This window comes from Melanerpes formicivorus, unplaced genomic scaffold (genome assembly GCF_026170545.1).
Source record: "Melanerpes formicivorus ecotype bairdi unplaced genomic scaffold, bMelFor1.0.p_v2 SCAF_93, whole genome shotgun sequence".
In the NCBI taxonomy this organism is placed as follows: Eukaryota; Metazoa; Chordata; class Aves; order Piciformes; family Picidae; genus Melanerpes; species Melanerpes formicivorus.
In genome coordinates this window covers 1446126-1473685 of record NW_027142445.1, presented here as the reverse complement: position 1 = coordinate 1473685, position 27560 = coordinate 1446126, and the positions used below count along the sequence as shown (strand labels likewise).

The following is a 27560-nucleotide window of genomic DNA, read 5'->3' as shown; positions in this document are numbered from 1 at the left end:
GGTGACCGTATTCAGATGTGACCCCTGACAAACTTTTAGGGGCATTCTCTGGACACCAGGAAAAGTGAGGCCTTTAAAATGTTTTGCATCAGCTTTTCTCTAACAAATTCATTAGGGCTTTTGCCAGCTGACTGAAATGCTAAGCATGGCCAACAATATGGAAACTCCCAATTTTCTTGCTGTTTTGAAAGAATATGCAGAAAATGGAATGTAAAATATATGCTGCATTTGCATTTCCTCATCCTAACTATAAGCTCCAGCTCTGTAACTGCTTGTTTGCATGGCTAATGTTATGTGACTCGGATACTACTCACTCCTATAAAATCCAGAGGCTGCATGTGTGTGTTTGCAGGACTGTGACCACGAGGAATACTCGCTCAATGTAGGAACTACCAGCTGAAAAACCAAATAAAAATCCACTCTAATTGTGCCCATTTAAAGTCAAACATTGAAAAATAGCTTAAATATGGTATTTTGGAATGGAAATGTTATACAAAGTCTGCAGACTGTGGAATTCTGCTAGCTCTTTAGTCCCTCTGTAACGAGGCTATTACACAGCATCACTCAGAATGAGGTTGAAAAGAATGCAGCTGCTCTTGCAGCTGCAGCAAGAATTCAGAGAAGCCAGGATGCAAAGCAGGCCTTGCTCAAAGTCCCTGCCTCTGGCCTTCTCTTGTGGGCTTTTTCTTCCCCTTATTTATTAGCTTCATTCCAGCATCCTCTGAGATGATGTCTTGCTGGAAATAACTGAGGGGTAAAGCTTTAATGGCTTTACTTAGCCTCACCAATGAAAAACCTGAAATCTACTGCTTTCTGCAAACTCTGACAGCAGCAAGTGCTGGGTTTGTTGGGTTTTTTCCCAAATGAACTCATCAGGGTTGGGTCACAATAAGACAGTAATGGTCAAAACTAAAATGCAGCCATAAAAAAGGCAGCAAGGTATTTGACAGTTAGGTATACAGGTATGCAAGAGCACCTTCCTGCTCCTGGGATTTAAAAAGACATTTATGCCCTTGGGCAGGAACTGATGAACTGTTGGGCTTCCACCTCAAAATGTTTGTCTGTCAGGTGGCTTGCAGGCAGGTTTGCAGAGAGGTACAAGTGCAGCACTCAGCCTTAGGCTTCCTTTTTCACAACATATGGAGTGTGACAGGAATGAATTGCAGCAGCAGATGGCTGAGCCCTGGCTAAAGCCACTTTGGGATTTTGGTAACCCCAGAGAGATTTGCAACCATCCTCACCCCATTCCTTAACTCTCAAGTTTGGGGTGAATAACTGACACCTTGGTTCTTGTTGGTTCTTTCATGGACAGGTTGATACTGGGTAAAACCAGTTTTAAATCATTTTGAAACAAAGCTTTGCACATAACTGAAAACCAAGGTGAATAAATGACATCACCCAGCCTTTCACAGACACCTTGCAAGACCTTCAGAAGCATAGCTCCCAGGGCAATTGACAACAGCAGATGATACAAAGAAGTAAAGCACCATCATTCACCTCCCAAATCTGGATGTACCATAGCCTGTTAATTCAATAGATCTGGTTAGTGGCCCAAAGTGACACATCCTCAGGATACAAAAGCAATGGTAAACCTTTCCTCCTGTTCAAATCTAAATTTCAGAGCTAAGAGAACCCCTTGGAAGGTCTCTTCTAATGGCAAGGTTCCTAACGGGATGTTTGCATCCCAGATGGACCATACCAAACAATTCCCAAGTTTCTCCTGCCAAAATCAACTGGATCAAAGGAATTTGAGACAGTTTTCTTTCGACTGATGTAACGTCTTCACCACCTTAATACACATCAATATTCAGGTTGCAATACCTTGCATCCATTGGAGCTTTGCAGAATTTTCTCAGGGAGGTCATAAAAGCAAACATGAGAGTAGTGTAACTGAAAGGTTACAAAAGCATGGGCTACAGAATCAGCGTTGGTCTGTGACAGCACTGGCTCCTGCCCCAATGCAGTTTACAGGAAATAAAGGTGAGAAGCAACCACACATTTCATCAAATGGACAAAAACATCTTAGAAGCAGCTGCTGAATCAGACTTTTTGTGGTTGTTTTTCCAGGGGCTCCAAACTGCCACTGGGTTTCCCTTAGCTGTCACTGCCCTTACAGATGTCTGCTGTCACATATCAGCATGGCAAAGCCCACATTTGCTCACATATCCTGAATGGGAAATTTGTACCCACAGCAATGGTGCTATGGACCTTTCTATTCATCAAGGGAAGGAAGGAAAACTTCCTTACTGTTCCTGTAGCACTCCAAGGTTAAATTTCATATAGACAAAAATAATGCAGCAGAGGTAAGAAACATTGCCAGAGATTACAATCATTGCTCAAAGGGCAATTTCTTCACTGTAAAATGAAGACACCAAGCTGAAAGAAGAAATTAAAACCAGAAGCCACACTAAAAAACCAAAAGCTGCCAAAGAACTGCCTTGAATGTTCATCTTGAGCTATTTCAGCCAGTCCTTTTTCACAACCTTTTCTTTCCTGCTAACTTTTATGCTACAGCTCTACTGCCTGCACAAAGTTGCTGAACTGAAGCTCTGCGTGTCAGGAGCTCTCATCTGTGCGTGCTTTAGCTCTCAGTTGTTAGTGGATCTGCTTCAGCTTCCACTATTAAACCATTGCATGTCAAATTACAAAGCCATTAGGGTGAAATGCACAGTTGTAATACACAGCTTAAAAAAAACCATCAGAAACCTCTCTCTACATTTTCTAGGTTTGGAATGATGACTTTGGAAAGGAGTAAAATATCTTTCCAATTAATATAACCCTCCAATTACTGACATGTGCTTCACCTGGTGTCACAAGTGTTTTATCTTCCCTCCTTTCTTTTTTTCCCCCTTCTCAGGCTGTTTTAGCCTAGGAATATTTCAAGTTCATCATTCTACATGGTGAGAAATGGAATAAGCTTGAGTATTTGCTAAAGCAGCTAGTGAAATAAGGAGGTGGAGAGATTAACTATCCAAATGACTTAGCATTTATTCTGACCCCAAAGTTTGCCTCATTCTGTCTAGCAGTATGGCAGAAACACTGTATCTAAACTAAACTCTTATTATGCCATTAACAGAAGGCAATCATAGTGGTGGTATGAAGAAGAGGAATGTAGCAGACAGGTCAATGAGAGCTGCCACCATTGTGCTCTGAGTCAGGAGCCAAAGAGGGACTGATGCACAGTCATGACTAACTCATTTAATATCTCTGCTTAATATCTCTGTGTCCCAGCAGGACTCCTAACATTTAATTACATATCTAATGGGAAATTCACCCTCACCCTGTGAGGTATTGTGCCTCCTCAATTTCTCTCACATTGTAGAAGCACAGCACTTCACAGAACTAGTCCCTGCCATGAAAATTAATTAGTTTATGCCTAAATAGGGCTTTCAACATACAGATCATTCTGTATGACAGAGTAGTATTAGATAACCAACCAAGTTATTCAACTGAATTATGGAGCCATAAGAAAATTATTGTCTCTTATTTTCAATCGAGCAGACTCCATGCCAGATCAGTCCCTGATGATGATGCTTAGGCGGTTTCAACAGGCTTTACTGCCACCAGAGAAGTTGATTTCTCTTTCTGCTCCTCTGCACTCTGCAGTTTTCACTGCTGTGCATGGATCTGCTCAATAAAGCCAGTTCTAGGTTTCAGGTTAGCCCTTACCTTTAGTGCACAGCAACTACTAAGACAGCTTGCTGAAGGCAAACAGACAGCCTTGTTGGGTTTTGCACAAACATCTGCTTTAACCATCACTCACTGCAGAGATACCCAAGTCTAGAAACAGCTCTGAAACTTTGAGAGAACTAAGCAGCAGCAGTTCTGCACTTTTTTCCCATGGCATCAGAAAAATCTCAGGTTACAGATGTGTGTATGATTTCACAGACTGTGCATGATTTCACATGCCTGACTGCTTCAGTGCCCTCCCACCAGCTATCAGATTCTTTATTAGCCTCCATAACCCAAGCAGAAGAATTTCAATACTGCTTTTAAGGGTCACTTCAGCAGAAACTTCAAGACAAGTTGTTGGCATCACAGACATTCTGTAGCTAACTTGGCAAAAGAGAACTTGGTTTTGTTTCCTGAGGTATAGAGGTATATTGTTTGTGTGGTTTTCTTTGCAAAGATTAATTTCTGATCATAGGAACCTGTTTGTAGTCAAAAGCTTAGAAGAGAATCATTGAATGATGAAGGTTGGAAAATACCTAAGATCAGCAGTTATCAGTTTCCACCTTTGCAGACTTGCTAAAATCTTTGGGACAGTGTAAATTTATATCAGTGGAAGATCTGGACTAGGCCTTCAAGACTCCTCATTACTCATTTAGCTGTGGTCTCCACGGACCCCTGCTGCAAGAGCATCCTTATTACATGACATCATCACGCAGAGCTGAAATGCCTTCCCTGCTGTCTCTTTTGTCTCTCAATAATTTTCTCCCACACTTCTGGAGGAAGTATTTCACTGGGAGGGAGTGCAAGGAAGACAGCTGCACAGTGCCTAAAACAACATATGCAGAAAACAACCTCAATTTCTCTCCATTTTTTCCTTAGTCACTCTAGTTACCAACCACATACTCTGAGCCCTCACTATGTACTGCATTCTCCTTTTCTATCTTCCAAGCCGAGACCACTGATGACTCTTCTGTATTTGCTTTGCCTCACTGTCCTGAGATAGGCTGCTGAGAAGATTCTGTCTCCTTCTTGAGTTTGAATTCTAATTCTAGTTGTTAACCTACTCTCCTTTTAAAGCTCTAATGTGTTGGGGTTTTTTTCCCAAAGAACTTGTTAGTAAGATCCTTGTGCATCTCTACAGCAATAAATATCTACCTGAGGTGCTTAATTGTGTGTTAAATTGCTTGCAGTTAACTATATTATTATCATCATAGCAAAAAAGTTTTGAAATAATACTTTAAAGAACACATGGAGGGGAAGAACCTCCAAAGAAATGGGGGGGTAGCTCTCTTGTGAGATTGGCTCAGCTGTTTCAGTGAGTACTAAAACCTTTCAAGATGCTGCCTTAAAGCTTCAAACAACTGCCTTCATGCTGGTTATAGATTGGCAGCCATGTGCCAAAGCCCAGTCTTGACTAAATAAATGTCTATGATGGGATTTCTCCAGAGAAGTCAGAAAGAGCAAAATTTTCCATGTTCTGCCCATCTTTTGCTCCTTTCCTGTGCCTGACATATTGTGTACTCCTGGCTCATGGTACCTATTGCCAGCCCTCTTCAGTGCCTAATGAAATGGATTAGCTCAGACCCCAGGTATTTCTGGGAAACTGCTTACCCTAAGCTGGTTTAGTGCACAGAGAAATGCAGTAGGAGCTACAGAAGTAGAGGAGAAGGGTGGCATGGACCAGCTGGGGGAAGCAGCCTCTTAAATCACTCAAGCTAGATCTACAGGTCCAGGGCTGTCTATATCCTTACTTCAAGAAAGGCAAGCAAGAAGAGTAAGACAGACAAAACATGGAGTGAAGAATGGGAAAAGATTCAGCAAAGCAAGGAAGCAGAGCTCATTACTGTTCAAGACTACCCAAAATTGGCAGATACAGGCATTTATCTATTTCCTTCCCCCCTCTCCCCCAAATCAATGCCCAACTATCTCATGGAAGACCTCCTGGACAGAGCAGTGATCTTCATGCTGGTCTTTCTTTCCTGCATCTAAGCAGTGCTCAAGAAGGAAATAACGACCACTTCATTAATGTCTTGTGAAAACTTCTCTTGATTATTTTAATTGCATTTCCTATTTCTTTTTGCACATTATCCCTACAGACATTGTGTCTTTCAACCAAGATTTGTTTCTTACATTGTGTTTCTGTCATATTTGGCCTTCATTCCAGTTAACTTCCATAAGCTATAGAATAATAGAAAACAAAGAGTGTTGTGTTACTCTGAACAACAGCAAGCCAAAGCTTACTGTCTCTGTGTAAGTGCCCAGGGAACTGCTTATCTGATAGCTGTGAACAGTAATTAATAATACAGTTTAAGATTTCTCTTATGTCTATAGCCTAATGAGATTAGTGCTCTGTGGTACTCAGCACCACATAAACAATTAAAATGTTGAGTTTCAGCCTCCAAGAGCAATTAGGACTAGATGGTTAAATCCCTGCAAAGTGCTATGAATAAACTGCAATTACCCTTGCCAAATTTCAGCCCAGAGCCCAATTGATTATGATTGGTTTTATAAACAAGTTACATATAGTGAGGGGAAACTAGTGTTTAGAGAGGAAGTGCTGACAAAACCTTTACTGCAGCAATGTGGACAATGCAGCTGTAATAATGGCAAGTGTGCCCTTATCACAGCAAGAGAAATGGAAGGAGTTCAGATCTTGCACTGAATGAGCCATTACAGTCAGCATGGCTTTGACAAGGGCAAATCCTGCCTGACCAACCTGGTGGCCTTCTATGAGCAGGTGACAAAATTAATAGATGAGGGGAGAGCAACTGATGTCATTTACCTGGACCTGAGCACAGCCTTCGACACTGTCCCGCACCACATCCTGGGCTCCAGGCCGGTGACACATGGGTGTGAGGGGTGACCACTAGATGGATAAGGAACTGGCTTGATGGCCACACCCAAAGAGTGGCTGGCAATGGCTCCATGTCCCAGTGGAGGCCAGGGACAAGCAGAGTCCCTCAGGGATCAGTCCTGGGACCTGTCTTGTTCAACATCTTTGTGGGGGACATGGACAGTGGCATTGAGTGCACCCTCAGCAAGTTTGCTGATGACACCAAGCTGTGTGGTGCAGCAGACATGCTGGAGGGAAGGGAGGCCATCCAGAGGGATCTTGATAGGCTGGAGAGGTGGGCACAAGCCAACCTCAGGAGGTTCAACAAGACCAAGGGCAGGGTCCTGCAGCTGGGTCGAGGCAATCCCAGGCACAAATCCAGGCTGGGCAGGGACTGGCTGGAAAGCAGCCCTGAGGAGAGAGACTTGGGGGTGCTGGGGGAGGAGAAGCTCAACAGGAGCTCTCAGTGTGCACTTGCAGCCTGCAAAGGCAATCAGATCCTGGGCTGCATCAGGAGAAGTGTGGCTAGCAGGTCGAGGGAGGTGATTCTCCCCCTCTGCTCAGCTCTGCTGAGACCCCACCTGGAGTACTGTGTCCAGTTCTGGAGCCCCTATTACAAGAGGGATGTGGAGGTGCTGGAAGGTGTTCAGAGAAGGGCCACAAGGATGATCAGAGGGCTGAAGCACCTCTCCTATGAGGACAGACTGAAAGAGTTGGGGCTGTTCAGTCTGCAGAAGAGAAGGCTCCGAGGTGACCTAATTGTGGCCTTCCAGTATCTGAAGGGGGCCTACAGGAAGGCTGGGGAAGGACTTCTCAGGATCTCAGGTAGTGATAGGACTAGGGGGAATGGAATGAAGCTGGAGGTGGGGAGATTCAGGCTAGATGTGAGGAGGAGGTTCTTCACCATGAGAGTGGTGAAACCCTGGAATGGGTTGTCCAGGGAGGTGGTCGAGGCCCCGTCCCTGGAGGTGTTTAAGACCAGCCTGGATGAGGCTCTGGCCAGGCTGATCTAGTGTGGGGTGTCCCTGCCCATGGCAGGGGGGTTGGAACTAGATGATCCTTGTGGTCCCTTCCAACCCTGAATGATACTATGATACTATGATACTATTACTGATGTCTATCACAAAGAAATAAGAAGACTGAACCAGAACAAAAGAGACATTAAGGTTGATGTGGATTTTTTCTGTTTTTTTCCCCTCAAAAGAAAACTAAAACTAAAAAAGCTCAGATGTGACTCAGGCTTTCAAACAATAAAAATAGCAAGAGGAAAGAACTAGGTTGCTTCATTGCCTAAAGAAATGGCTAGAATCTTAAAAAGTCTGACACCTGATTGTGAGAGACTCACTTTATGGGCTGCTAAGAAGGTGCTGACCTTCCTCATCAATAGATTGTCTGAGCCTTTGTGGTACTGGGCAGGAAAGGAAGTGCTTAAAAAGTCATCCCGCTGAAAGATGGCCTGGAAAGATCTCCCGTTCAGATCTCAGCATAGCTGTTGGCACTGGAGCAGGCTCATTCAGAAAGTCTGGCTGTAAATCTAATACAGAGAAATCTTGCTTCATTTTTAAGTGATAAAACCGGAGCATCCTCACCTTAGAGATGGATCAAGATAGCTGGAATTCAATAGAAGTGAAATTATTACAGAGGAGGGCAGCTAATGACCTAGCTGTTGTGGTGCTTTGGCTGTGTTTTGTTATAGTGCTATAGTTCTCTGTCTGGACTAGAGGACATTGAAGGAGTGGGCTAACACTTGTACAAGTACCAGTGGTACAGTTTTCTTAGAGTTGCTCCATAGTTTTGGATGCAGTTTTGCCTGTTCCAACATTTGCACTGAAATGAACTGTAGCAGATGACTGCCCTGGGATTTCAAATGGCCTCCTGGGAGAAAAAGACTATTACAAATGAGAGAGTTTGGTTCCTATAACTTCCTAGAAAAGTCCCATCACTGTCTAAGGAGCATATTAATATAGCAGTTGCCATTACATGGATCTCCTAGCAGGGTAAGTTAGCCTGGGGGGAGTACAGGCCAACACAATTCTGCGGTTGCCAGCAGAGCTCACGGAAGGACAGATGGACTATCTGTGCACAAAATGCATGGATGATGCAGACAGTGATGCTCTGGCTGAAAAGTGTTGTGATGTTAACCTCTGAAAACCATGCAACCTGGACATTCACAGCAGAGAGCACAAACTGCAGATTCTGGGACAGCAGATGAGATACAGCCAGACCATCCTCATTGAGGCAGCTTGGACCTTATGGTGCAGAGGAAGTGAAAACAAAACAAAACAGTCACAATAGAAGTCTCTGCCAGCTCTGATTGGGGTTGGGGGCAGGGAGGGAGAATTATTGCCATCTCTAGATCTGATGCCTAATTTGTCCCTGAGTTTTAGGAAGATGTTCACAGGGTACATTCAGTATCAGCATATGGGTCCTCTTGGACTGCTGGTGAAGAGTCAGGGTAAGGAACCTGCTTCTGAGTAAGAAACTTTATCATCATGTCCTCTCCCTGCTTCCCAGCTGCTGTGGTCCCTCTAGACCTTCAAACCATGGAGAGTCTGATTCAACAGGCCAGCGCTGGGCAATCTCTCCTTGAATTCTTTCTCCATAGCCTCTGACAGAAAGGGCAACTGTGATGCTCAGGAACAGTGACTTCTGCATGACTGTACAGAAACTGGGAAACAGACTTTTTTCCCCTGAACTGCAGCCCCACAGAATTCCTGTCCCAAAGAACTGGTAACGGCAATGTAATGGTCCAGTTTCAATGCAGCTTAATCCCCTCTGAGAAGTACTAGAAGAAATTCCTTTCCTGTCACTCCACTGAAATTCATGCTGAATGTAGCCCAGGGGTTCTGCCTTGCTATATGCAGATTCAGGAAGATAGCACTGCAGCCTTTGGGGTTTAGAAAGGTTTACTTCACAACTGGAAAGGCAAAAGCTTTCTTGGTTGAAACCAAAGTTTAGATTTTGAAGGGAAAAGGGCTCATCAAAGAACTGGCAAAGAATTTAACAACTAGGTGCCAGCTGAAGTGCCACTGTGATTTATCAGCAGGTTCTTCTCTAATCTGATGTGACATAATAGGAGAAGGTGTTGAAAGCAGAATCAAACTAGATACAGAACAAAAAGTGTAAGTAATAGGGTTCATAAGATCATTCACATAAGAAAGTTTACCTTATCTAGTAGGCAGGCCACTCTCCCCAAGAAGGTTGTCTTAGATATCTAAGGAAATCAACAGACAAAGGCAGATTTCAAAATACAAATGACTGATCTCACGTCCCTTTGGCATCTATATTCGCTGTCAGGCAAGCCTCTCCATTGGAAGAGATGTGGTTTCCTTACTGACAGCCCCAACAAAATACTGAGCTAGAGTAGCTGGCAGTGCCGTGGACAGACATCTCTTAGCAAAGATTAACCCTCAAATATGCAGAAAGCTGAATCTGCTTAGGACTGATCAGGAAGATCATTCCTGAGAGCTCATAAATTCAGAGCCCCTGACCATAGTGCTGAATTGTCTACCTAGATCCTCCAGCACAGCCATTCATTAGAAGCATTTCACAGTAAATGCTTCCAAAAGAAAACCTAGACATTTGAACCAAAGCCTCAGGAAAATACTTAACTGACAAAGAGAATGATTTTCTAAAAGCTTTTCCCTGCAAGTTTTTTTTATTGAGGCAGTGATTGGAGTGAGCCTGCCTGAGTTCTAACAGTGCTTCCCTTGCACAGCCCAAAGTCACCTTAATCAGTTGGAATACCCAAAAATACAATAACAGCAGTATGAATCTAGTTGATAGAGCAAAGTTCATTTCAGGTGTTGGTCCAGCAGAGAGAGTCCATAAGTGATTAAAGAATTATTGGTCTGTATTTTACAGTTGGTTCTCTGCTACTTTTTACTCCATGGTGGATTATTTTAAAGTTCTTCAGACAGCCTCACAGCAAAACTCTTTGGTCCAGAAAATTTCCCATTCACACTGATATCAAACACACACACATCAGGCATAGGCCTTTGCCTTTGTCAGCCTTCTGGTAAGGAGAAGAGACCACTTCTCTCCTTCAGGGCTCCTCAGTACTATACCACTGCTCAGAGGAAAACTCCTGCAACTTCTACCTGATGTAGACACACAAATCTCATTGTTCTATAGGGCATTCAGTCAACAGCCCATCCAAGGGGCTGTGAAAATCTCCTCTTCCTCCTCCAGAACACAGTCTAGCTATATACTGCAGGACCACATGGAGGGCCATCACAGATCCCCTATGTGACAGCTATGCTGGCATGACATGGCACCAAAATCATCATGCTCACTCCCTCAGCTGGTGCTGGGGCTAGCTGGACTATGGCTGTTGCACTGCACAGGGAAGAGAAATCATCCTTTCCTCAATTACCTAGTGCTGAAGCCAGCACTGAAAAATGCAGCTTCCAATCTTTAGGCTATGCTATGCTTTGTTTTAACAAGGGATTGAATGTCTTACAAACAGGTAAAATTGCTGCCAGATGCAAGGACATTAGCCTTTCCCAGCTGCTTTAGTGCTGCCATTCAAAAGAGTTTGCTATCAATAGGATTCCTTTGAGCTCTATTCTGACAAGTGCTGAGCACTATCTGGGAAGGGCCAGTGGTTTTCCATCCTCAGTGAACTCAGTAGGAGTTTTGATTGCTCAGCACATTGCTGGAAAAATTCTGCTGAAATGACCTTCAATCACACAATTATCCCCTCACCTCTTGCTCCTTCTTTTACAGGTGTAGAAGGAGGAATAAGTTACTGTAGCAGAACTGCCTGTGGAGAAAAGTTTTCAGCCTGAGGATTGTGAACAAACATCAAAATCAACAAGTTCCCTGAGTCAGAGCTGGAGACAGTCCTGGCTTAGCCAGGTAAGGGGACAAAGCATGACAAAGATTTGAAAGATTTACACTAAAATTCAGTATTGATGTGGCCTAAAATGCCTTTGCCTCCTCCCTTTGCCCCTTTGCCTAAATTTCTGCCCACTGCCTAATGTCCCTTGCTGTAACCAGTAAAGGTTCACTGCAAGAAACATTCCATCAGCATCTAGGACACCTTCTGGCAGCTTTTACCAGCACAGTAACACATACTGTAGGCTCCTCAATAAAACTCAACAAGTTGCTTATCGTTTCAAACCTGTTTCTGGCTGAACAGAAATGCATTCCTCATGTATCTTTCCTCTGTACAGTCTGTACCTGTAGCCAAGGCCATTAAACTGGTGCTAAATGGAGGTCTACTGAACAATACCACAAGGTTAAAGGCCGAGCACTTATGCTTAACAAACCATTCTGAAAGATGACCATCATTAAACTCCTTACAATTAAACTTTTTAGAAGTGATGGAAAAACTGAGAATTACCTGTGCCTTCCACCTTTTCACTCTGGAGTCAGCAGAGGCAGATGAAAGTCAACATTTGCTTTGACTCTCAGCACAATTAGGAGTTTAAAATGCAGGTCATGTCACCTTCCCTATTGTACTGGAACGGATGTTGAGAAGAGGTTTATGGACCTAATTCTGCACCTTGTTATGCCAGTCTGGATCTGCTACAGGTTCCCCAAACTGAAAACTAGGCTGTTCATTACTAGGGGAGGGTTGCTTCTGAGTAGCAGCACTTCAGTGTACTTTGCAGACAGTTTAGGAAGAAATGGCTTTGAACCCAAATTCCCAGCCTAAGCTGGGACTCCACTTGGAGCTCTTGCTACTCTGTAATACAAATCTGCCTGTTTTTTTAATACCCCCACCCCACCTCTGATGGCAGTTCCTGTGCTTACCAGCTCTCAAACATCAGGCCATGATGTTTTTCCTACACCCTGCAACAACACACAATGCAAGTCAAAGAGTCACAGAGGTGGGGTTGGGTTTTTCCTTTTTTATTAAAAGCCAGCTTTTTCCTCTCTTGTTGCAGGGGTAAGAGACTGGTACACTGGCATTGCTTAACACAAACAAACAGCCAATACCCAGAACTACCAAAAAGATTTAAGGGGCTTTAACATTTACACAGGAAAGAGTAATGACAGCAAGTCTGATAATCACTAACTATTGAAGAGCTTTCTCTCAGCACTGTGTCCACAATCTGCATGCTTATTCTGGGCATTGCATAGTAGGAGTATTCTTAATATTCTCTGTTTTCTCCTAGGGCACTTTCATGTTCCAGTGATGGCAGCAATATGGAAATACAAACTCAGAGCTGGTAGAGTAGACATAGATGAAAAAACACTTGAGAATAGAGAAAACACAGCATCAGAGACGGGCAATGAGTCTATCCCAACACATCTGCCTCATACTTCCATACTGCACCCACAGATTGGAGCAGCAGAAAATAAGGAGAGCATGGAAGTGGCAGAGAAGAGGACAAATGAAAGAGGTGACAATGACAGAGGACAAATGAGGACAAAGCAGAGCGATGACACAGTCCAAGTGAGTCGTAAACGGAAATTAGACGACTATGAAACTCCAACTGAGAAAAAGGTACAAAAGTTAAACACTGGCAATGAGTCCATCCCAATACCTGGATCTCATACTCCCATACTTTCCCCTGGATGTGGAGCAGCAGAAAACAAGGCACAGAGAAAGAGATCAAAGCAGAGCAATGATGTAGTCAAAGCAAGTTGTAAAGAGACATTGGAAACCAATGACAAACCAGCTGAGGAAAGTGATTCCAACTTAGCACAGCTGTCCCATAACCTAAGGTGCATCGAAAAGAGGTTGGTCTACACCGATGAGGAGGACATTTCCCTCGAGTTCGCTGAGGCTAGGCTGTCTACCAGCACACAATCAGCAGGTTGTGACTCTGGCAAAGCCGGTCCTTCACCGGCACCGCATGGCCGCGCTTTGCCCCGCATTAGCAGACAGTTTAAGTTAGCCATCGACCAAGCCCGTGCTTGCTACGGACACAGAAACTATGCAGGAGCCATGGAGCACCTTTCAACAGCTCTGAAGGTATGAGATGAACAAAGTACAATCACCATGGCAAAGTAAATGAAAGGCTGTCATTGTACTGACTAGATACAATAATACCAAAGGGAGCAAGAAGCACAAACCTGGGATGGGGATGGTTTCAGGAGATGTCATTTCACACAAAATCTGAACATTGAGAACCATAAATAAATCACAGCAGGAAGGGGGTACCAGACTGAACAAAAAAAGAGAAAAAAGAATCCCAGGTGATTCTGTAGTTTTCTCCAGATCTTCACCTGTAGTTATGTATGGGGGGAATTTAAGTCCCAGACAGTGAAAACAAACTAACGAAACCCCCACAAACAGAAAAGGCAAAACCTCCCCCAAAGCCCAACCAAACAAAAAAAATCCCACAACTCTGGTTTGTTTGTTCATTTAATCCCAGCTCTACCAGAGACAAATGATATCTCAATTATCAGGGGAGGTTCCCACTCTACCCCAGCTGTCCATGCACTACTGGACGAAGTGTTTAACCCTTTGATTAAACAAAAGCTCCGGTTCAGTGTCCTTTTTCTTTTTCCCCACAGCATTTCCAACATGCACTCTGTTTCCCTTCTTTTCTCTAAAGTCAAAAGACAGCCACTGGATTTGTGTAGAAACCCTTTCATTTCTGGGTGAGAAAGCACAGGTTCAGTAGTGGGGAACCACCTCCTGGACACAGATGTCTTTCTCTCCAGTAGCTGAGAGTCCAAAAGCTGTGTTTTTGTGGAAGGAAAGAATTCCTGCCTGCCTCAGATACTACAGAAATAACATGACCTTGGCTATGATCTTTGAAACTAATCTGTGATTTTCATTACTTCCTGCCTTCAAGTGCTCAAACTTGAGCTGTCTTAAACAGACCTTTTCTTCAATAAGCAGATATTTCTCTGTTTTCACAAGCAGAGGCCTTTCCAGATTCAGGCTGAGCGCCCACCCAAAAGAGCTATCTAAAGACCTTTGACAGTTTAGAAAGCCTTGAGTTTTATCAGTATACTGCAAGAAAAGAGTAAAAGAGGGAGTTCCTAGCACTTTGGCAAGGTTGCAATTAATTTCACAGGAGCAGAGAAGAAAAAGGAGGTGTAGGAAACCCCAGCAGGTAGGTCACAGTTCTATCCACCAGCGTCCTGTTTCCTGGAAGCCAGAGCTAGCAGCATTTACAGTAAAACTGATTGTTCAAACTTGTATCATTATTCCCAGATTTCTCTAGTGCTGCTAATCTCAGTTCATTATATTGGAAATCCCTTGTATTATGGCCATGTAATTCATCATGTGCCAGTAGAAATCATGGTTCATCATAATCACACAATGGGCAAGGACTTAGACGTAATCAGATTTTAGTTCCCCTGTCGTGTTTCCATAATGCTGCTGTAAAACCAGCATAAGCACAAACAAGCACCACTTGTTTAAACATTTTAGCAGATGGATCTACAGTATCTTTCTCCCTCTTTACTTAAACAACGTAAGATAACAAAACATTGGATTACAATTGCTGGGAACTGACTCTGATAAACTGTTTGCTTGTGTGCAGAATGAAATTGAATAATGGCATCAGGCTCTCTCTTTCTAGTAATGTTAAATCTGGTAAATAGTTAAATTCTACAGACAAAGGCTGCTTTCAAAGAGGTAGCATTAGGGCATTTTGAAAACAGTGTCTCCAAGAGTATAGCTGTCTTACAGACCTTGACAGATGCCCTGTATCCCCACAACTAACCCCAACACTAACATTTGCTGTGCAGATGAGGGATTGACTTGTTCCATGATACAGGATGCTAAAAAGATGCTTGCTGCAAAGATTTTAAAAGCCAGCATCTGCTGCTCAAATCAAGTTTCAAAGAGAGAGACACTTGCCACTTCACAGGAATATGGCCTGTGATTAGAATAGAGGACTTGCAAGCTAGGCTCTCTGGGCTCTCCCTGTCTACTCTGACCTCAGTCACTTCAACTATGCTCTTGACATCCTGAAAAAGGGTCCAGCTATACTTGGTTCAGGGCTGTAATGCCAAACTTAATTCAAAAACATTTGTAAAGCACTAGAGCTTTGCAGCTGACAAGGAGATAACCTCTACACAGACAGTAGGTGGTGACAGCTGCTACCAGAACCATTTGTTATCTTACTCCTATTCAGCTTTTGACAGTGTAAAATGAATATAAATGCTGAAAAGCTTTACAGAGGTGAATCAAACAATAAAAAGTAGGGGAGAATGGATTCTGGTTAGGTTACTTTAGGGAAGAGCTCTACTTCTGTTTATTCCTGAGGCATAGATATAGGCTGTGCTTCTAATGCTGACAATCGTGTTGAGAGGATTCTTGGTAGAGTTTGCCACCTCCACACCATCCTGAGGTGGGAAGAGAGGGAAGAGCTGGCCTTGTAAGTTAGCATATCTGAGGGATATCTGGCTCTCAGTCAGTACTGTATAACCAATAATATGCCCAAGATAGCAAATATGCCCTGCATACACATTCCTATTACAGAACCCAGTGCTGACACTGCAGAGAGAAGCTAACATGCCCAAAATATCCTACGTACAGATTATTTGACTTAGCCACTGCAGAGCACACTGCAGGAAGCCTAGTAAAATTTAGTTCTTACCTGACATCTGCCTTCATATTTAGTAGGGAATTATGTATCTTCAATATGTTTTCTAGCAAGTTATTTACACAAATCTCATCAGCAATAAAGACAGGGGGTTTATATACAGTTCCTGCACTGCTGACTGAAACTGCCTACCAGGATGTCAGTAGGACTTTGAATAGAAGCTGGAAAGTTATGCTGCATGAAATCACATCGAGAGAAAATCTTCTTTTATGCTCCATACTGACTTTTTTCCCCCCCTTCACCGAGACAAACCCACCATTAAATGGCTCTTTGTTGCACTGCTCTCCTGCAGTATTTATGACAGTGCCTAACAGCTGCAAGGACTGGATTACAGTGCAATATACGAAGAGCAGTTTGCTTTCAGCCCTGTGTGAGGCTTGCTACCAAGTCTGAAAGTTATTTTCAGTAGTAGCCTTCCTTAGCAGACATTTTCTGGGATGCAGTTAGTATTCAACTTGTCAGGCACCTGATGTGCAATGCAGTGACACTATGAGGCTGATTACTTGGATGGCTTGGTTAGGACTGTTGACTAGTTATATGAAAAGGTGCTCCTAAATATCTCTTGCCTTTTCAGGTCTGTCCCCCTGAGTAGCCACTTTAAAAGAACTAAACAAATAACTCCAGCTTAAAACCACAAAGTTGTCTTTAAACCAGAGAGGTAGGATTCAGTATCGCTCTGCTGACAAGCACCACAACAAATCATAAAAGAAGAAACAAAGCAATCATCTCCAGCAAGGCCAGCAGGTGCTCTAGTCAAACTAACTCTTTAACCCCTTCAGCCAGGCAGAGAATAGCATGTGTGATCTTAGGGAACTTGCCAAAGAATCTCATTGCCACACACTATCTGACCAAATTTACTTATTTTGCCCAAGAGAAATTTGCTATCTCTGTCCACACATGTAGAGAGATACCTCTTGAGCATCTTCTTCAAGGCAAACCATATTCCTGAATTTAATGCACACCAAACCTCTGCCAGTGCTTAGCAAACCCTCACCATGGCCAGTTTCTCACACCTGAACCTTGTTTTCAGTGAAAACAGTGACAACATACAGATCACCAGAGCTCAGATTTGATTCTTCCAGCTTACACACATACTAACTAGGAGCTACCTTAAGGATCAGCATTTCCACTGGTCTTTTCCCAAAGCCAGGAAGGGTTTGGGAAGCATCTGTCCTTCCCTTTTTTATTAGCTACTGCCTAGGAGGTCTTTACTCATAAACTTTCCTTGCTTGCTACTGCCAAAATTTAAGCCCTAGTACTGCAACAAGATCTATGCTGAGTTCACAGTGTCACAGACTTGTTCTGTGACCTTTGACAGAGTACTTTATCACAAGCATTTATACAACTGGGGTTTCAGCAGCATATTTATAAGGTCCTATATGTTTCATTCCTGAGATTTCATTTCTATACATGCTAACTCTTTGACTGGGGTAACTCAGCAGTCCACAAAAGGATGCATCTATACAACCTGCATGATGGCCTCCAGTTCTAACAAAAGCCCCTAGGAAAAAAGAAATATCCTTTGGCAAGGTTTTTTTTTTTTAAATGAACTATTACTTCTGGGAAAATCCTCCTTTCTGCTGACAGGAGTATTCCCAGCTAGACTAGGTCTGAAAGTAAAACAATACAATAAACAAGCACATTAGATTTGCTAGCTATGGTAAAGGACACAAAATGGTATACTGCAGGTTTTTAAGCTCAGATTGGCTGTAAACTTCAAATGTTTGTTTGCTTCAATCTTGCCTCTAACACATTGGCAAGATTTCAGCAGACCAAAAGCTCAGTCTCAAGACATACCCCCAGATATCCCAGTTTGGAATTCAAATAACATTCTGTAAGATAGCTCTGGGAAAAGAAACCCTCAGTGGTACAAAATGCAACTGTCTCTCCAAGCCCACATTTCTATCTGAATGTCCTTGTGACAAGACCTTAAGGTCTTGAGAGAAGTCAGATGGAGGTGCTTTTACCTTTTACTTCAAGCACTCCAAAACCACCAACAGCCTTTTGATCTTCAAAGGTTGTGTTATCGGACTGCAGAAAGCTTGGTTCTCCTATGGGAAACATGGAAATTGCAAACAATTCTCCTCCCTGCTCATTATGCCTGTGCATGGCACAGCCTTTCTTCCTTCCCTTACTCTCAGTCCAGCAGGGTTTCCCAAACTTACTACCATCTGTAGCTACAGAGGCTTCTTTGGATCCCTAGGAAATGTTCCTTTTTCTCATCACCTGTGAAACTCAGACGTGAGACTTTCTACAACTCTTCTCCACATCCTCACCTGTGCTGCAAAATCTCAGCTCACTGTCTCCTTCCTGCCTAATTCCTCCCCTAGGATCTTCCCCAAATCAGCTTGCTCAGGTGCTTTCTGGCACTGTCTTTGCCTCACCCTTGAAAACCACTGTCAGACTCAATATTCAGTGGCAGAGAGGACAACACAAGGAAACAGTCCTTTTCCCGCCGCACAGCCAAGTTCTTTGAGAAGAAAGGCCAGCAAAATACAGTTAAGGGGGATGAAATGGACACAGAAGGGATCATCTCCATCAGAGCTGCCAAGGCAGTTCGCCCAACAGAGATTTGTTTGTGGTAGTGACCATACTGCTGCCAGAAAAATCCCTTTGACCAGTGACTACAATTAACTCCACATCTCACTAATGCCAGACACCAGGGCTATTTGGAACGGTCCTAACTTCTTTGCTCAGTACAGAAGGAGTTGTTTCTGTACAATTCAATTGACTCTTGCTTTTTGTGCACCATGCTGTTGTTTGTACAGAGTTAGTGGAGAAGTGTTTAGTCTCAAACAAACAAAATCTTAATCCACTGCAGAAATGCTACACAAAAATCAGGAGAGAGGTTGGGATGCACTAAACACAGAACCTAGATGGCACAGGCACATCCTTTTAAACGACTGCTCTGGTTTTGCCAGATTAAAGATCGAGTTATTTTTCATTGCTTTGAACTCTTACGCTGAGATATCTAAGACCTGGCAGAATCCAATCTTCACTGTACTTAAACATCTTTCCTGAATCCTTAGCTGTTCAGGTGTGGTTTACAGAGGCTCACATCTTGGTTTTTGTCAGAGATAACAGCGGGGTTACGCAAGTCCAAACATAACTCTTCGTATCAGTAGTAAGACTCAAGGAAACTCTGACTTGCAGCACTTTAGAGTGAAGGGATCCCTAAAGGATTCTTCTCATCTCACAATCATTCAAGAACTTGAAAGTCCAAGGAGTAGCCTCAAATCTCTCATTCCCATAAATTTAACAGAGGTCACAGCATGGCCAATTCAGCTGAAAAGTGTTATTACAGAAAAACTTGATGATACATTTATGTTCACTGATGTCAACATCATTCTCTGGGTCTTTTAGCCACACAGAGCATGCCTTATCCACAGAGACACTTCAGCAGACATATACAGTACCACGAGCAAAGTTAGAAGTGATGAATTCTCTGATTTATAACTTCTACTGATAACAAGATGATAGAACATCTTAAATGCATGGATGTTATTATATACACTGTGTAACTTTACTCAGCAGAGAAGGGTTGGGAAAGGGAAAAAAAATATTTCTCATGCCTGAACTGGGGGGACACTTCTTTGAATGAGCCTTGTTGCCTGTAAAGAATTGAGCTGACCTCTAACCAGTGCACAAAAACATTGAAGATAGGGCTAGCTTTGGAGGTGCTAAGTGTGGATGTGGGTCTGTAATCCTTCTTGCTTTTAAGGACCACACATGGGAAGAAAGAGAGAGAGAGAGAGAGAGAGGGAAGAGCTTTCTTTCTTGACAGATTTAATCTTCTAAAGACATCTCAAAATGCTGAGTTGACAGTGCACCTCCTAGAGAAAAAACACTGAGGTAGGCACAAGAAACTGCTACAACTAAACTCCTTAGTGATGAGGAGCTAGACAAACAAGCCAGATCCTTCTCCTTCCATTTTCTTTGGTGGCCAGCAACACTGGACACAGTAAGAGTCACTTGGTTATAACCCATTTAAAACAGAGGCTACGTTAATCCACAATAGGCTGCAGTTGTGTGTCAGTGCTGTAACAGCCCTCAGCACTGATCTCAATGTGAACCAGGAGCTTAAGCACACAGCCTAGATAAATAGTAATTTATTAATCTTCATTAGAAATCTGCCTTTCTAGCTGATTCACAGTGAAGTCACTTAGTCAGATGAAATCACTGCATACTAAACATCCTGTTAGGGATGTTTAGCCAAGTAAAAGACATTCAATTGCACTGTCATTAGTAGCAGTATATGGTTATTGTCCTTAAAGACAAGGCTCTTAGACTTAATCTATTTGTTTACAGTTGTATCTAATTGCTTACAGTTGAGTTTTCCTAAGAACTGGAAGCTCTTTTTCACTACACTTTGGTAGTACAAGATCAGGTTGCCTGCAGATGAATCAAAAGATTTGAGGATTGAAGGTGGTCCTGCCCAGTACTGGAGCTCTGTCAATACCAAGGACTCTCCAAAAATTCAAGGAGTTGTGGGTTATCTAATTCTAATGATGCACATTATGAGACAGAATGTTATTTAATGAGAAAGTCCCTGGCTGTGAAGATCAGCAGGCAATTTATCTATCAGGAAGAAACTATTTTTTTTTAGATAGAAAACATGATGTTTCTCTATGTTAAATTCTATACAGCTCAAGGAAATGGGAAAGCTTGGTGATCTTATCCTTTTGATTTCCTCTACCAGTTTTCTGGAAGGACAAGTCCCATTAAATGAGGAGAAGAGTTTCTGGTTTCCTTGCCTTGTGTCACTCTCTGCTGTCCTACCTGTGGGACAAGGGCAGCAGAGCCTGCAGCAGAATTCACCACTGGCTCACTAAACTAAGTAAATAGCTGTCCGAGACTCCTCCTTCAACCATGGTCTCAGCCAGCCACAGATTTGGGGAGCCTGAAGTTGAGCCTTTACCTTTGAAAGTGGGGAAAAAGAGTTCCATTCCTAACAGTGGTTTTTACATTTTAGCTTATTATCTGCTCTCTTGGCTACCCCTTCTGGGGAGATGACACTGCACTTTATCTCATGATCACATGCATCTGTGGTGCGAGTTAAAGGCAGGGAATATTTTACTTAGAAGTCAGTTTTCTCCATTTCTCAGTTACAAAACACATTTCTATCTAACAAAAGGTGTAATGTAACAGTAGTAAATCAGATTTTTGTTTCTTGTACAGCTTTGCAGTAATGGTGCTTCTGTAGAAAATCCCTTGGAGACATCTGCAGATGATATTTCCAGCATTGCCAGTTTTATTGAGACAAAGCTCGCCATGTGCTGCTTAAAAATGAAGAGGCCTAGTGATGCTCTGACTCATGCACACAGGTAAGAATAAATATTGATTAGATACCCTTCTAAGACTGAGATAACAAAAATTAAACAAAAACTATGAAAAATCTTGTGCAGGAAGGATCAGTCTAACACTGAGTTACAATAGCCACCTATGCATTTACTGCTTGCATAACTCAGTAGGTAAGGATGTGCAGGTAAGCCACAGACATAGTTCAGAGCACCCTTCAGATTGAAGCCAGACAAATATAAACATGCTCAGCCTTATACAACAGTAATGATATCAGAAGCTCTTGATCTTTTTCAAGCCAGATTAGGTCAGAGATGGCTTCAAATTATTTTCATTATAGAATTCCTCATGGGCTCACTTCAGATCCACATCAAAGACCAGCACCACCAGCAATGCATAAAGAAGCCAGAAACAAAACTTGGGCATGGTGGAGATGAAATTCCCATTAGTTTCAGATGAGTTAGGATTTTGCTGGGTTTGTGCTGCCTTTACTTACCACTCAGGCATAACGATAGTTTGTTAAGGGCATGCATGTCCTGCCAGCAACACTTCATGAACTGAGGGCTCTGTTAACTTTTGTCCCTTGTATGAGATGTATTAGGATGGACATTGCAATTAGCACAGGGTAAGAAGTTTTTCATACCATCATCTCAAATAGAACTACAAAAGAGGAGTTACAACAAAAGGAGGCGGCACACGCTTCTGCCTAATGCACAGCAGGCAGTGGTGAAGAATAACATGTGGGCAAAGAAATGTGATGCCATCATGGCAGCAGGTTCATTCACCTACATGCAAAGTCATGAGAAGTCTGACTTAATGACAAGCTCTTCAGCTCCTGTCCCCATTCATCCACACCCCTTTCCCTTGTTTTCCCACACCCCTTGTTTGCAGAGCTATGCCTACCTTGAGTCCACGTCGTGGGGGGGTCCATCCTTCAGATGAGTTCCAAGCACCATCTGGGTTGGGGGTCTGAATGCCCATGAGTGGTTAGAGAACAGCATCTGCTTTCCCAGAGCACATCCAGTAGGCACACACTCCTTTCAGCTTGAGGATTCTGTTAGCTGAGCCTAAGCAAACCAAGTAGGGAAGACTATGAGATGCTTATATAAAAAAATAAATCACCACCACCACAAAACCTGCACATCTCATACAAACCCTAACCCAACCACATTTGTTCAGGGCTTCTCAAAGAACCTGTTAATGTAAGGAAAAAAAAAGAACTATGTCAAGTTTGACTGTACTCTCAACTGTCAGAGAGATGGTAATGATCACTCTCTTTCGAACTGGGATTTCCAAGAACACTAAAACAAGGAAGCTGTTTGGACAGTATAAATATAACCAGAACAGGAAATACTTTTCTTTACCTCCTTTAAATTATCTCACTTTCAAAATAGGAAGATGTGTTGACTCCAGGGCTACAGAAATGAAAGCTTATTCAGACATGCTTTGGATTCAATTGTCTTAAAACAGGAACAATGACCTACAGAGAAATAAATGGAGTTAGACTGAAATCACTGGAAAACTGATGTAGAGAAAAGGAAAATCTTCACTCCTCTTTCCTAGCACAAAGCAAAATGGCAATCAGTAATGTCAATTTTCAATACAATTCATTCCATGACTTGCAGAATGGGAATACATCTACTGACCACGGTTGTCACGTTGTAAGATGCAAGAACTGATACAACAGCACACCAGTTACAAGAAAAACAACTTTCTGAGGCATAATTAAGAAAGACAAACCTTGAAATAGTCATTGTTCAAAAAGAACAAAGACATTGTGCTGACCTCCCCTACTGAAATTAGCTCACTGGCAGCAGTTAGCTAGTGCCTATAGAATTTTTATTCTCATTGAGTTTTTATGTCATCACCACATTTGAATGGTTTGCTGGTAATCCTCTGGCATGAATCATGAATCCAAATTAAAACATTCATTTCTGCATTTATTTGCATTTACTGAACTATTCTTTGTTTAATGTCATGTAAATTTCACAGCTCCTGCATTCATTTCTGAAACTTTATTAGCCCAAAATCAGCTTTCATATTCTCACCCACAGTTGTATCAAATCTATGGAAGTGGGGTTTGCTAGAAAGGAATCTTTCCAAGACGTCACAACTAGAGAAAGAGAGAAAACAGAGAACAAGGCCAGCAGCTCATTTTAAAGAGCAGGCATCTTTAGAGGAATAGCTGTTCCATCCTTAAGAAGGAAAAGGGAGTACAATTTAGATCATCAACTTTAGATCGTGGATGAGAAGCCAAGTCTGGGGCCTTCTGAAGAGGAGTAATTGTATTCTCTGGCTTCCTAATATCAACATTTAAGGCTGCCTTTAGCATCCCTGGCACAATTGAGGACACTGGCTGGGTTCTGATCATTTGTCAGACCAATACAAAACATTTACCCTTTGCAATCAAACACCATTAAAAGCACTTCTCATCTGTCACAGCTCTGAACAAACGTGCCATGGATTGGCCTCACCAAGCAAATCTGCAGTAACCTACTTGACCACCACTTTTCATCTTAAGATAGCCCAATCATTTGATGTTTTGATGAGTGTTATTTTGGTTAAATTAAGTTTTGGTAGCCACCAGTATTGTCTAAGCTTCAGATATGAACCACACTTGGCTGAGAACTGCAGTGTTTGCCATTGGCATTGTCTTTTCATTACTGATAAAAGTAATTCATCCTCATTAAGCACAACTCATTTTTAACCTCCTGTGCTCTTTTGTACATTGTGATTTAATCCAGCACTTGGATATGCCCCTAGTCACTAAGGCCTGCACTTACTCCACTAATGCCTTAAGATACATGATTTATCACTGGATTTTCTCCCACACCTTCTTCCCCAAGAGGGGATTCCTGCTGGGTAATGCTTTCTCTCACTACAGTTTTCTGAGCATTGTTTTAAAGTGTTGGACTGTGAAAGCATGGTTCTGATAGGTTTCCTAGTTTCTATACCACCTCAAGATGATTTGCAGCAGAACTGCATTTTTCAGAGCACAGAGCAGTTCTGCTCAGACAGAGTAAAGCTTTACTGTGCCAGAACAGAAATGTCACTTCTTACATCTACCTCAGCATTTTGGTTTGGCACAAGAGTAGGATTGTGATATACTTTACCCATTTTCTGTGTTTCCTGCACACCAGATTAATCACAAACCTATTTTAGCACTTACAAACTAGACACATTTCAGAGAAAACTACCTGCATCTTCTGCTTGATCTCTGCACAAAACACAAGTAGCACCTAATGAAGGCACTGTGGTCGACCTTCAAGATAGCTTTGAGCAAGATGTACAGGGACATTTTGTTTCAGGAAAGAAATGAAACCCAGTCTGATATAAAAGCTCCAACCACCTACAACACAGATGTAGGGGCCTCAGCATTAGCTTTTCTGGTCTACTGATGCTCTGCTTCTATCACAGTATCACAGTATAACTAAGGTTGGAAATGACCTTGAGGATCATCAAGTCCAACCTATCAACACAGACCCCATGACTAGACCATGGCACCAAGTGCCACGTCCAATCCCCTCTTGAACACTTCCAGGCACGGTGACTCCACCACCTCCCTGGGCAGCACATTCCAGTGACGAATGACTCGCTCAGTGAAGAACTTCCTCCTCACCTTGAGTCTCAACCTCCCCTGGTGCAACATGAGACTGTGTCCCCTTGTTCTGGTGCTGGTTGCCTGGGAGAAGAGACCAACCCCTTCCTGGCTACAACCTCCTTTCAGGTAGTTGTAGAGGGCAATATGGTCACCCCTGAGCCTCCTCTTCTCCAGGCTAAACAATCCCAGCTCCCTCAGCCTCTCCTTGTAGGGCTTGTGTTCAAGGCCTCTCACCAGCCTTGTTGCCCTTCTCTGGACACCTTCAAGTGTCTCGATGTCCTTCTTAAACTGAGGGGCCCAGGAGTAGACACAGGACTCCAGGTGTGGCCTAACCAAAGCAGAGTACAGGAGCACAATGACTTCCCTGCTCCTGCTGGCCACACTATTCCTAATGCAGGCCAGGATGCCATTGGCCCTCTTGGCCACCTGGGCACACTGCTGGCTCATATTCAGGCAGCTGTCGGTCAGTACCCCCAGGTCCCTCTCTGTTTACCTCTGTCACTTTTCCCTGAGCCTCTCAAACTTCATTGATTCCAACAAACTCTTTGTATCTGTCCCACCAGCTCTTGCATGTTGCAGACATTTTCTGAAGGGAGTTTTTTTCCCAGAACAGTCCCAGCTTCTGTCAGATGATGAAAAAGAGCTGTGGCCACTTCTACTGCAGACTTGGCTTCAGGCCTCTTAGGTGCTGAGGAGCAGTAAGTCTGCACTATGTGTACGTTCAGTTTAGGACTCCACTTTATCAAGGAATGGTGATACTGCAGACCACAGGACACTGAGGACATGCTTGACTTATATTTCATTGGCCCCATGTCTTGATAAAAGTGCACTGAATAAAAGTGCTGCAAGGATGAACACGAAAAAGAAGTTCTTGAACCATGGCTGACCAATACTTAAACCAGCATGTGTACCAAAATGAGTACAATTCAAGAATGGTTAAACCATCACTAGTTTTTCACCATCACTTACCCAGACACCTTTCCACAATTTTCAACAGAGGGCAGTTCTGCCACAGATTCCTGCTTTCCTGTGGTTAGGAATTACTTCCACCATGCTTCTTGTTTACTAATTCACTCGCTGCATGAATAGTGACCATGTGCAGATCCAGTACCAGCAAGAGTAGCTTCAGAGTAATTTAATGCTTCAGCACAGAAGCGATTGCCCTATGAAACTGTGCCTTGGGCATGCACAGTTGAGTTTGCTGTACCATGTCACAGGTACTAACAATTCTGCAAAAGAAAAGGAAAAAAGGCAGGGGGGGGGCAGAAAATATCTTGAAGTGAGAAGAAGAGGGCTTGGTCATTCCTTTTATCATGCACTGAACAGGTATATGAAATGTTGATGAATGAAACGAGAAAAACATTAAGCACAAAGAGAAAACACAGCAGTGCTGAAACAAACAGAGAAAGTATTCTCAAGAGCTTGCCTACAAAACTGAAGTTTAAGAGCTACAAAACCAGAAAAACATCAGGTAGTGAACACACAGCTGGGGTGACATTTTAAAATGAGCTTCAAATTCCTGCTCTCACTTTTGCAAAAGCAGACTGCTAGTTATGGTTCACTGATCTGTGAAGAAGATCTTAACTTTCTGCTGAGGGTATTGCTCTAAAAAACTCAAGGAAAAGTAGCTAATAGGGGTTTGTATGAAGTTTGAGTGTGACTGTATCGGGTTTTGACTAATGCAATATAAAACCACAGACTATTAAGAAAGCTTGGTAGTTGCTGCAGAGATTAAAAAAGATAAATTAAAAGTTTTCCATGTTAAATTTAGGCAGCTAATGACATCAAATATGTGCAAATAAAGGCATCTCCACAGGAAAGGATTTTTCTTACCGGAAGACAGTTTAGCTGGTTGCTGATTCTGAATGCCACAAGTTCATTCCCTTTTAAGTGTTTCTAACAAACAGTAAGAACACAAAACACCAATATGAAAATCTCAATAGTTGTTTTCTATACACAATACTATGGTAGAGCAAAACCACAAGAACACATAAATGAAACAAGTTTACTCTCCTCACAGCATCATTCACATATTTACTGTTACAACACTCACTCTACACTGCAGTCCATGTACTGAAACCTCAGCTGAACTTTGTCTGCAGGATTTCTCTTTCAGTTGCACTACCACGTGAAGAGTTTTACCAAGTATTCAGGCTACTGAGTCAGTAAGAGAAAAGTTGAGATTTTTGTATGAACAGACAGAATGCAAAGAAAGCAACCACAGTTTGAGCTAATAGGACCTAGGGCAGTTATGAAAGTTTCATCTAAGATAACAATCCTTGTCCACCTCTTACATCCTCTGGTAAGGTTTGTCTGTCTACAGTCGTTGACACAAATATTGTTTCAGAGTTTACACCCCTGTTGCTACCCACACTGGGAACTGGTGGCAAGCCTTGCTTTTAAGGGTCCTGTCTTACTTCGCAGCCTTTTTGTCACTGCCAAAACGTAAAACCTGAGTTTGCGACACGCCACCACACTCCACAGCTACACTTCTCATGCCTCAGGGGGTCAAAGTCTGTCTGTCCCACACGACCAGCCCCTTCCCTCTCGCCACACGCAGGGCTACGAGCCCACGCTCCCAGCACCCTGTGGGCAGCACGACGAGAGCGCCATCGCCTCTGGCAGCCACGCTAAG

General features: G+C 42.8%; 2 long non-coding RNA genes across 2 annotated transcripts in view; both read right to left on the bottom strand.

Annotated features, from left to right (window-relative positions):
- Positions 1-22792, bottom strand: part of LOC137455208 (uncharacterized) — a 33163-nt gene extending 10371 nt beyond the window's left edge. The window contains exons 1-2 of the long non-coding RNA XR_010990801.1: positions 22689-22792; positions 22228-22391 (exon numbers count right to left, since the gene is read on the bottom strand). This is a non-coding gene — a long non-coding RNA (uncharacterized lncRNA). The remainder of the gene's footprint in view (positions 1-22227; positions 22392-22688) is intronic.
- Positions 22793-25660: 2868 nt separating this feature from the next.
- Positions 25661-26992, bottom strand: LOC137455217 (uncharacterized). The gene is made up of 3 exons (XR_010990804.1): positions 26759-26992; positions 25895-26154; positions 25661-25767 (listed from the first exon to the last, which is right to left on the bottom strand). It is a non-coding gene; the product is annotated as an uncharacterized lncRNA (long non-coding RNA).
- Positions 26993-27560: the final 568 nt, after the last annotated feature.